Genomic DNA, 12,174 nt, shown 5'->3' on the forward strand with positions numbered 1-12,174 from the left:
TATTTTCACAGTTATGGTTTAAAAGATAGGAATCAAGTAATTCCTTAACATGTCGGTAAAGAATTTTAATAAATCAAATGTCCTAAGTCTCTTATTTAAAGTCTGGTTTTCCATATCTGGATATCTTTGCATTTTTAAAAAACCTTTTCTCCCTCTCCCGCTCGCTTTGTTTTTGTTGTTTTGATTTTTTTTTTCTGTGTGTGGAAGCCAGTACATCCACAGATGTATTCATCACCACATTATTCATCCACATAATGTGGTGACAAATACTGTAATTTCCCTTCTCCTACGTGTTATTTACCTGATGATACACAAAAACCTGAATTAGTAGTCTTCATGGTTCATCTTACTTGATTAGCCGCAGTTTCCTAAGCCATTTCCAGAATTTTGTTTTCTAAGATCCTGTTCCTTTGATTAGATGTTCTATGTGCTTTGTTCTGAAACTTTGGGTATTCTATTTAAATGTATTTATAAACCTGTGCAGTGAATGAATCTAACTCACCAAGTGATCTGTGCAGTACAGTTGATCTGTTCTTAACTTCCTGCAACATGTTGCCAGATTTTGCATCATGTGAACGTTTTTTAGGAAGGGTTCCATATATTTTTTTTTTCCAAATTAGTGCTAGAGTTATACATAAATGTGTGCTGAGGACCTATTCTTATGGTACCCTCTAAATATGACTCCTCGGCTGATGATTCTGATATGTTTTGAAATTCTGGGAGAAGGAGGAAATCTATCTATCTGAGTCAGCAAGTACGCATTCTTTTGTAGTATTGGGATTGAGAATACATAATTTTTCTTTATTAATTTGAATACTAATGTGATCAAAGACACTACTTCTTATTCATAATCTTTTAAAGTGCTTACCATTATAGTATTCAAGTATCTCTCGTACCGGTTTTTTAATGAATTTCCATAGTCCCTTGTTGTTAGGAAGGTACCATTATCCCTTCTTTATTAGCTAGATAAATATTTCAGTGACGACACATAGTACGTGTTTTGTACTGACTCCGAAGTAGAGTTTGTAGGATGTGGTCCTCAATAAGTGGTAGCTCCAAGCATGGGTGGCATCTCAAAATTTGTTTTATTTTCTCATACATATTTCAAAACTGTCTTCATCAGTGAGGTCATGGGGTGTTTAGGAAGAATACTATACCTTAGAAATAAATTAGCCAGTATGAGAAAAGCTAGAAAATAAGAATGATCTAAAAAATATTTTAGGTATCCACCTACAAAATAATGGATATATTCCTTTAATGCTTTCCTTTCTTCAGTATCCCCATCTCCAGTGTGTATCTAATCATGCCAGAGGAGCATCGTTCTGCATCTCTTTCACAAAAGAGAACCTGAGCAGTCTCCTTGCTAACTCTGCTTGACAGCCACAGGACAAAAGTGCAAATAGAGTGGCATGATTTATTTTTTTTTAAATTGTGTTGTGGTTGGGGTGGGCTGGGGGGTGGGTAGAGCAGGGGTTGTATTTTTAAATAGCAGTGGTTGACACCTCCTTTAAATGCTTCCAGTAGCACTAGCATATGAACACAGTGACTAACAGTGCCTGACAATTTCAGTTTTACTGCAGTTATTGCTTTGACAGGCCTTGACTTTCTGCCAATTCAGTTGGAAGGAGGCTTTATATCCCTTTTTACCCCACTGGCTTTCCAGATTCTCTCTCTTTTTTTCCTAACCACACATTTCTTTCTCTCACAACTCTGATTTCTCTGGAGTAATGGCCACAGTCACCCCTGTCCCCCTGCCCCAGGGCCACCTGTGCTGTCTCTGCTGTTAAATCATTAAGACACACACACACACTCTGAGAAAACAGGAGAGAGATAATTACAACATTAACTGATCTTTTGCCTCATTAATTTTTTAATAAAAATGTCTATCTTTGACTTGAACAGGAGCTGCAACTGCTTGGTACTTCTAAACATTAAGCGTAGAGTCAACCTGTCCGTTAACAGCCTCCACCCTGACTGTGACCTGTTGACCTGTCCCATGAATGTAGTATTTCTGTAGTACGTCAGTCTCTTTAGACTACATATGAGCTCCCAGTGAACAGCGGGAGACGCTGGGTGATGAGCAGTAGAGGTTTACCCTTTAACCAGTTCCTGGCACGGTGTCGACATAAAGCAGGCAAAGCTGTGTGAACTTGTATTTGTTGAAAGAAACGCCCTTTATCAAGAAAACAGAGGGAAAGTCAAGCACCAAGATCAAGGTTCTCACAAGTTCATCATATCTTCTTCTTTTCAAGTCAAAACCTATTACTGTCTATAAAAATTTATAATTGTTAGTTACTGAGAGGAAGTAAGGCTACTGAAGCTAGTCATGTCCTCAGAATACTTAAGCTCATGGGTCCCAACTCAACATAAGCCAAATGGGCAACTATCAGGAATTGTACCTATTCACAAGCTAGGCTAAAATGAGCTGCTGATGTCAACTCATTTTTAAATAGTCAAGTATGCACAATGTGAAATCTCATTGTCTTTTCTGTTCTGCTTTCTGTGACTACAAAGACTACCTTGGCACTGGGGAGTTATTTATTTCTTCACTCTTAATGGTGCCGCCAGGTCCAGTCTGATGATGTACAGTGTATTAGAAAAATGATGCCACCTTTTCGTGTTCTCCGGCTTGTTGATGGCTTAGAAAAACTCAGTGTCTACCACCATCAGTCTACGGTGGAGATGGAGTTCACTACCAAAAGAAAAATCTTTTATATCTGCTTATTGTTGTCTTATAGTCACCTACTGGCAGAACATTCGTGGTAAATATATTTTGTCTGCAGGTAAATCGATAGCATGGATTTTATTTTTTTTCTGTCCACATGCATCAATACTTCATTGTTAAGGTGTAGGTAAAGATTGAATATAGAATAGTAGGACAAAACAAAGGAACCAACGCAAAAAACCCTACAGATTGCACTAGTTTCTGAGTTTTCATAGTTTCTTTTAAGTCAGAATGCTTTTTACTTATGTCAAAGGTATTAGTTGTCAATGTTTTCTAGAAGAAGTTTTTAAACTGTGAGCAGAATCTAGAACAGCTAATCATAGTATGAATGGTCCGTTGTAAAAACTTGTCATTTTCCTTTGACAGCCAAAGACCTTGTGTAGAGTTCTCAGGTCTTCTGTAATGAAAGAATGGAGAATACCTAGGTACCTCATCTAAGGAAACATTGTAAAGCCTGTAGAGAAAATGACTGTGTATTTGGGAAAAAAATAAAAGTTTTAAAGTACAAATATGTATTAACTATTGGTACTCTATAATCATTAAGTTGTGTAACAACCTAAAAACTGCCATCTGGCATACAGATTAATGAATATAAACGATGTGTTTATACTTAGGAAGTTTATTAGTATCACTCTGGTGAAATGGGTGGAAGTGGCTCCCCGTTTGCTATATTTTTTTAAATTATCTACTTTCTATTAGCCATGATAAAAGTACGTGAAAACAAACTAATAGGAATTTTAACAGGATATTTATCATTTCTCAGAAGAAATCTGCTAGGTCTGCTAAGATATTTTGGGCAATATACTCAAAACAACTGTCTAAATTCTCTTTTAGGACTTCCCATCACTGAGGGGACACCTACACCATGTCTCTACTCAGTGCCTCAATATTGTCAGTAGATTTTCGTTGACATAGGACATTCCTAAAGGGTGGATGCAGTACTAGAATTTCTTTTTGATGGGTTCAACTGAGATTCAAATAATGTTCCATTATCTGGAGATTCACAATCTGAGCTAGTCTTTAAGCACGTGTTGCCGTGACCACATGCTTTGCCGTCTCCACTCTATTAATGGACATGTAAATGTACAGGACATTCTGACAGTGGCCTTTAAACACATCTGGCTACATGAAAACTGAATATGAATTTCACCTATATATGCATTTATTTTGGCTATTGCAGCTGTGGTCCCAATTGGAAGTACTTTTTTTACGTTACTCTGTGTCAGTACAGTACTGTACTTTATAGCTCTTTGATTTTGAAATATAAGATAAGGCTTTTCTGAGACATATATTGTAGAATCATAGAATCATTCAGGTTGGAAAAGATCCTTGGGATCATCGAGTCCAACCATCAACCCCACTCTACAAAGTTCTTCCCTACACCATATCCCCCCAACACCACATCTAAACAAGTCTTAAACACATTCAGAGATGGTGACTCCACCACCACCTCCCTGGGCAGCCTATTCCAGTGTCTGACCACTCTTTCTGTGAAGAATTTTTTCCTAACGTCCAGCCTAAACCTACCCTGCTGCAGCTTGAACCCATTCCCTTTTGTTCTATCACTAACTACCTGTGAGAAGAGACCAGCACCAACCTCTCTACAACGTCCTATATTGGATATTCATTCACATTAAACTTCACATTTCAAGCAGAGTTTTATGAGGAGTAATAAGAGACTTTACTGAAGTAAAATGAAAAATTCCAAACATTTTACTGACCTGGGTCCAGGGCAATTCAGTTCTAGTTTCATTTTGATGAGTTTTCTGGCCTATTAGAGATGTAATTTGTTAGGCATAATTAATACTCTTCTACTTGTAATTTTTATACAAGATCCAATATATATTACATTGAAATAAAAACTCTTAGGTAACCGCAACAAAATGTCATCTCAAACTTCTGACTATAAAACAAAGCCGGTAATTTTTTTTTTTGTTAAATTCAAATGAATTGAAATATCTGTTCTGGGGTACCTACAATTCATGTCTTATTCAGAGAGCCACAAAATTGACAAATTTCTATGTAATTTACTTTGGTTGGCTAGAAATATTTAATCTTTTGGTTTTCTTAATGTAAATAAAATCAGATAGAAGCCAGCTGACAGTAGTCATTCTTGGACTTTCTGGAATTCATTCCAGTGAGGACCATTGTGGGTCTGAAGTTTACCATGTTAAAAAGGCATGCATTTTTCTGTGCAAACCTTTACCTGTAGTTACAACGACAGTTAATTCTGGCCAAAGATTAAGAAAAGAGATACACTGGACTGATTTTTCAAGCCAGTTGTTATATTTGGGTGTGTGAAAAACCAGGGAGACAAAGTTCATTCACAGATCTTCAATATATCAAAAATATTCTCAACCTGTCAGCCAAGTTAAAGTAGATTGTTGTGTGCAAGTTCCTCAGTGCATTGTTATTGAGATCAAATGAAGATCTCTGTACTGTCACAGAAGTATAAAGATGCCTTATTGTAACCATATTGTAAATAATAATCAAGCTACTTGTGCTTTGTGTTCATTCTGCATATCCATACCCTGTGGGAAAAGAAATTCAGAAACATTAGAGTTAAAAAAAAAAAAATACAAGGAGAATGATTTTCAATCATATATGAGGCAAAACATTATCTTCAATAGAATGGCGATAGATTTTTGTGGATGAAATGTTTTGCATACTAAATGGAATACTAGAGAAGGCTGACAGAAACATATTCTAGTTAACATTTGGTAATAACTGTAAATGAAATATTTAATTATGAGCATAAGACAACAGCTCTGTCTGTAACCTTTTTTTCAGCTGTGTTGATAGCACTTTTTCCATCTTTGACAAGAAAATTAATTGTGTTGCTGACGTGGGAATTTAAAGCCTTTGAGTGTCCTCTGGTTTTCATCAGCACAAGTCTATATTCAACTTTTGAATACAACTGGATGAGATTTGCTGGATTTCTGAGAAATGTTTTCCATTATTTCTTCTTGTGTCAATATATAGAAACAGGTCACCTACAGGATCATAGAATCATAGAATGTCTTGAATTGGAGGGTACCCATAAGGATCATAGAGGACATGAAGTACAAGCACAGAGAGGGCTCTTCAGTGAGAGTCATGGGAGAATCACAGAATTGTTGAGGTTGAAAGGGACCTTGGAGATCATCTAGCCCAACCCCCAGGCAAAGCAGATTGCTCAGGGATGTGTCCGGTCAGGTTTTAAGAGTGTCCAAAGAGAGACTCCACAGCCTTTCTAGGCAAGTGGTGCCAGTATTTTGCCATGCTTGCAGGGAAACAAACAAAAAAACCCAGAAAACCCTTTCGTATTTTTAAATGGAATCCCCTGTTTATGTTCATTACCTCTTCTGCTGTCACTGGGCATCATGAGAAGACTCTGACTCTGTCTTTGACCTCCTTGAGCCTTCTATTCTCCGGGCTGAACAGTCCCAGCTCTCTCAGCCTCCCCTCACATGACAGATGCTCCAATCCCTTAGTCACTTTTGTGACCGTCACTGGATCCACTCAGCTGTGTCCATATCTCTCTTGTACTGGGGAGCCCAGAACTGGACACACAACCGCAGAAGTGTCTCACCAGTGCTGAGGAGAGGGGAAGAGTCATCTCCCTTGACCTGCTGGCAGTGCTCTGTCTAATGCAGCCCTGGAGGCTGTTTGCTGTCTTTGCCACAAGGATGTGTTTCTGGGCCATGGTGAACTTGGTGTTCGTCAGGACCCTCAGGGCCTTTTCTGCAGAACAGCTTTCCAGCCAGTCAGCCCACACAGCCTGTTCTGGTGCATGGGGTTATTTCTCCCCAGGTGCAGGACTTCTCATTTCCCTTTGCTGAACTACATAAGGCCCATCTCTCCGCCCTTGTTAGGGTCCTCCTGAATGGCAGCACACCCATGTGGTGTACCACCCGGTCCTGCCAACTGTGTGAGAGCAGGAATGTGCCATTCATTGATGTTCTGAATTCTCAGGATTACAGTTTCCAAGCATGTAATATCCTTAGATTACTTGCATACAAAAGTTTTCTACAAGATAGAAAACAATTATCCTTGCTTTTTAGAAACTAGTTGCGATGGGAGTAAAGCATTTAAGTACCTCTATAAAGAGTGCTATAGTTTGAGTAAGGTCACGTTCTGACACAGAAATGATTTCTATAGCTCAGTTTCAGAATTAACTCTCAACTACATTTTCCTTCACTAAAACATTATCGGTTTGATCTTGACTGCCCTATTTTTCATAGTGTCTTAGGTTGCTGGTACCTCAGAACTCATATCAAGGATATGAGTATTTACACGCATGAAAGCAGTTATCACACTGAAAGCATATCAGGTGAGAGACTTTGATTTCCTCATAGAAGACTTTTGGAGGGATATTTTGGTTTGGTTTTATTCTTCCACTTTCATCTCACGCTCTCCAGAGTATCATAAAGAGAATATTCTGTTTTATGGCTTATTCCAAGAACAGAGACATTTGACACAACCATGGGTGCAGTTTATAAAGGAAAATACTCCTTAGTTCCCAGAAAGAGGGAAGGTGGTTGTACGTGAGCATAGTTTACGTTTGTAAGAGCGCTATTTCAAACTCACTTGTGTCCTCCTCTGGCTTAAGGAACCAAGGAGGGCACTTTCAGAAGTATGCTGTAGAGAAGATAGGTGTTATTCGTTGAATGTACATTATAGATATATTCAGTAGCTGATTTGAGAAGAGGTCCATGAAGAAGTTCCTCCTGCAAATAGCTGTCTTGCATACAAAAGCACATAGAGGCTTTGCGTTCTGCTGGGATCTCATCATATGAGATAAGAATGTACCTTGACCCATCTGCTCCTTGAAAATATCGTGCTCATCTTGTTGTAGCTAGAATATACTCTATAGGTCAGTACAATTTAAAAAGAAAAAAAAAAAAAAAGAGGCATCAAAATCCCCAAGGGCAATTACACCGTCTATTCAGTGTCTCTGAGGTGGATCAATGGGAGTGTTTGTTACTTAAAAAGACCTGAGAGATAAGCAGTAACTTCAGGCAAAAACTATCAAACCTGTTCACTCCTTGAAGTTGCTTAAAGAGCTCTGGCACCTTTAGAATGGAAAAGACCCAGGTGGGGGCTTATGAGAGTATAGGAATGCCTAGATTTTAACAAATAGTATGGTGCTACCTGCAGAACAGAATAAGGGGAAAAACCTCTTACATCAGTCAACTTTTCTGCAAAGGCCACCTAAATTTTTGCCATCACTTCGTTTTAGACGGTTTTCACAGTGTTGTCTGTAGGAGGTATCTCTCTCAAGTAGAGCTACTCATTAACGCACAGCGTCTTCCTTCAGTACTTTGAGTGTTGAAAAGGAACCTTAGTTCATCGTGGTGTTTGTAAATGCTGTAACAAACATTAAGGGACTGTAACATAACAATCTAATATAACATAATGTGACAATATAATAAACACTGTAGCAATCATCATTATGGCTAAGTGGCTAATGTACTTAAACCTAGCAATAACTGAATTTTGGGGTCACTGGCGGTTCTGAAGAAAAATGTCCAGAAATGAAGAAATTACTAAAATAATATTAAAAACCCCATAAAAGCTATTTTAGGTTGAATAAAATTCAAATCAACCTCAAAAACTTCCAGCTCTTTCAGTGTTTTGTTTTAGGGCTTATTCTGAATGTGCAGGCAAAGCGCATTCAACGCAGAAATGAGAATAAATGTGGGAAAGGGGACTTTGGGGGATATTGGCTCTCTTGCAGTCTCAGATTTGCCAGGGCTCAGGCTGGTGGCCTAAATGCCCCTCCACTGGGGTATGGTCAGATGACTTCTGCAAAGTCACAGAAACTGCCAATGAATCTGGTATATTCTAAGGCAGCATATGGCTGATGGTTTATTTTTTCCGCTCCATTGTTTTTTTTTTATTATGTTTGTTTTTCTACTTCTTTTTTTAATTGCGAGTTTATTTTGTTTATATGTATGGCTCATCACTAATGTATTTTAATGTTTACTGCGTCGTCTGGGAAAAATAGAATATTAAAAGCTATGTAAATCTGTTTATAAACATGTTACTGAGCATAACTCTTTGCCAAGGGAAAAGCATCCAAGATGTTTTAATTGACAGTTCAGTTCAAGCACGTGCATCTCATTTGTGAATATCTCCACGTATGAACAGCACTCGCGGTTACCCATTTACAGCCACGTCTTCGCTGAATCCATTTGAAACGTTATAAACTAGTATACGCAGGAATGACTGGTACAGTAGGCTTAGCAGTGAGAGCATGTTTATAAGCAAAGTGCACAGCAAGAATCAATGTTCATTTTCATAAGCAGTGTACAATCTAATAAGTCAGAGTGGAGGGCAACGAGGAGGTTGTGTTACGTTACTCGGTGAATGACCAGCTGTGAAAAATGGAATTTTTAGTGGATTTACGAAAGGTCAAAGTAAGGGAGTATTGAGTTGGAGAGTTCAATTCTTTTTCCTCAGACTGGAAGAGTTGCAAGCTGAGATTTTTCTCTTTCTTCAGAGAGCGGAATGATTTTGACTCAAATGGGGGAATTAAATATTTAAAGACTGTCAACAAAACACATCTGTAAGCATGTACACATTTGTTAAGAGTCTATGAGTGTAACTCATTTTCTATTCAGCTTTCAACCTGATTTTTACTCTTGAGATAGTTTTGCACCTAAACTTGACAAACCACAGTGTTTGGGCTGGTGGGGTAGAAATGTCTTATTCTTTCATAGCAGAGTGATGCATTATGATCTTTTCCAAAATGAAAATTGTGAAATACTGTTTTCAGTAAGTTTTTTACCCATAGGAAATCTGTGTTCCCAAGTGCAGCTCACATATCTTTTTATTTAACTAGTACATACTCGAAGGGCCAGATTTTCGGATAGGCTTCCATATGTGTATGTATAAGCTGACCATACAAATAATTTTAATTAGGTGTACATAAACTCCCCGTTACTACAAACTTACATTAAGAAAATTAAATAAGTGGATTTAAGCACTGAAAGTATTATTTTACACTAGCAGAAGACAAGAACAATTGAACTCCATTTGACAAGTAGGGGATACTCAAAAACCTCTGTCAGAAATTTGGTTGGCTCAGGTAAGTTGGTGTCACTTAGGAATATACACATGAAGTTTTGCCAGGGGTTTGTCGGCAGGTTGCACTCTTCATGCAGGGTAGGCCCCCATGCTTCTCAAAAAGCCCACAGGGGATCCAAAACAAGACCACTCTCACATGTTCTTCTTGCACCTCTTTCTAACAGCGTCTCTCCGCAGGATGGGGTTTAGATGTAGAAGGAGACAGAATTTGAGATTACTTTTCAGTCATGCGTGATGTAGATGATAATCCAACCTCCCACATCTCTTTTGCATTCCCGTTTTAAATGAGACTATTGCCTACTTTTTTGTCCATTTTAAGACAAAATATCTAGTGGCTTAATAACAGCTATTTCTCTTTAAAATGTAATTAGAAATCCAGTTTAGGATGCTAATTTGCTTAAGGATGGAACAGAACTTCTTTTTCTTCTCGATAAAAGCTCTTTCTGCATTTTAATCTCATAATCAACAGTAATAGGCTATGGAAATATAGAGGCATGGTAGTGTTTTTAAGAGGGACGTTCCTAAGTACTCATACATGATTTTATAAAAAGTATGAAGCATTTTCAGCATCTCAAGTATTTCATGTCATTCAGCCAAAGAGTCCGACTCACTCTGACATCTGCGGGCGATCAAAATAGTGACTGAACTCAAAGAGTGGCCTAAAATAAACGTGCAGCCTAAGACAGCCACATAAGCTGTTCATAGCGGTTCGGTAGCACAATATTTGCTTTTCCAATGAACTTGGAATATTTTTTCTAGTTCTGTTTGGCTGTTTTGTGTTGGTTTTTTTTTGTTTGTGTTTGTTTTCCAAAAGTGAGACAGTGCTGGCTGTCTTCAACTCTCAGAAAATTGGCCAGGGTAATGAAAGAGCCTGAAATTCAGGCAAGGCTCCCAGCGTTGCGAGAAGCCTGCGATTCTCCAGCTCGCTCGTCTGGGCAGCTGCCGCGGCCAACAGGCAGCACACATAGCAGGCAGCTTGGAAACCCGGAGCTGCGGTGGGGGGAATCGGCCTCATTTCAACTCCGTGGCAGGCGGCCAAAAAAATCCTGAAAGTCATGGCTCAAGCAAAAAGCTGAGTCCCCTTTAGAAACATATGCAGTGTGCTCCTGGATTTGCGAGACTTTTAAGTACCGGTCATGAGCAAATTAAACGAGATCCCAGGCTCCCAAGCAGCTTGGCTAGGTGGGAGGCCAAGCGTATGTCCAGCAGAAAGCTGCACAAACTTTGTTTTCATCAAAACAAATATGTATTTCTGCAATCGCTTCTACTTCAGCAAATTAGTATTGTTTCACTGAAAAATTGCCATCCAGCTGTAATATTAAGCCTTGATTTACATAGTGTCTTGCACAGTTCAGAACAGACATCCTGTTCAGCGATGAATACCACTTAGAAGGTATAATAGGTTGCCCTAACAAAAGGACAACATATAGCATATTGCTTTAACGTTGTGCTTTAACATACTGCCTTAATCAGAATACCATCTCTTCTTCCCCCTTCGTTCTTTTTCTCCCCGTTTCTCTACGTGTTCCTTATCCTGGGATGAGAACTTGTTCCTTCCTGACAGCAGCATGCGGTTGTGGCTTTAGATGAGATGGCAAAATCTTGTGTTTATTGTGCAAATGGCTCATCCTTTCCGCCAGTCACAGTTGTGGTATTTAACAGCAATCACTGCTTTGATGGATTAGATGGGCTGAAAGTCCTTCTAACCACGTATCATACCGCTGACCAGTAACTGTAAGGAATGTGTGGGAATAAGGCACATGGAGATGTTTCCTCTGAAAGCGTAGTGGCTTTGGACGCACCGTGGTCAGCGTGCAATGACCTGAGATGACTCCAAACTAACAGGAGTTTAACGAGATAGACAGGGACAAAGTACCCCCCAAAGACGAGTACTGTGAAATGAAACTTAGATCTGTGTGTGCCTACCCCGTGGTTCAGTAATTTTAGCACGGTACAGAAATACCCAAGCTAGCTTTAAACTAGCCTAGCTATGGCAACAGAGATCTGCACAAACTAATTTATCCTATGGAGAGAAACCATCACCTATCCCTCAGTGTAAATCCTTTTGGACAATAACAAAGACAAGGGAAGGGCATTGGGAAGGAACTCTGTTGCCATACCTACAAAGCTATTAATTCCTAAATGGTTTCACGTATAACAACCTTCATTCATTTCTGCTATACCAAGTATTATTGATTTTTGCTGCTGCAGTAGTACCTTAAAAACCTGACCAGCGCCTCTAGGCATAGATGTGTTATATTTTTATAGGCATGTAAGACAGAGATAATCCATGCCCTAGGCAACTATCAACTCAAAAGATAACAGCATGTTGAAAATATATGGGGAGTAGCAAGATAAAACTGCACATGAACCAGTAG

At 38.8% G+C, this 12,174-nt stretch overlaps 1 protein-coding gene across 1 annotated transcript in view; it reads left to right on the forward strand.

Annotated features, from left to right (window-relative positions):
* SPON1 (spondin 1) overlaps window positions 1-12,174 on the forward strand; it is a 201,553-nt gene that overhangs the window by 134,331 nt on the left and 55,048 nt on the right. The gene's annotated exons all lie outside the window — the stretch shown is intronic.

This window comes from Chroicocephalus ridibundus, chromosome 4 (genome assembly GCF_963924245.1).
Source record: "Chroicocephalus ridibundus chromosome 4, bChrRid1.1, whole genome shotgun sequence".
NCBI classification, from domain to species: Eukaryota; Metazoa; Chordata; class Aves; order Charadriiformes; family Laridae; genus Chroicocephalus; species Chroicocephalus ridibundus.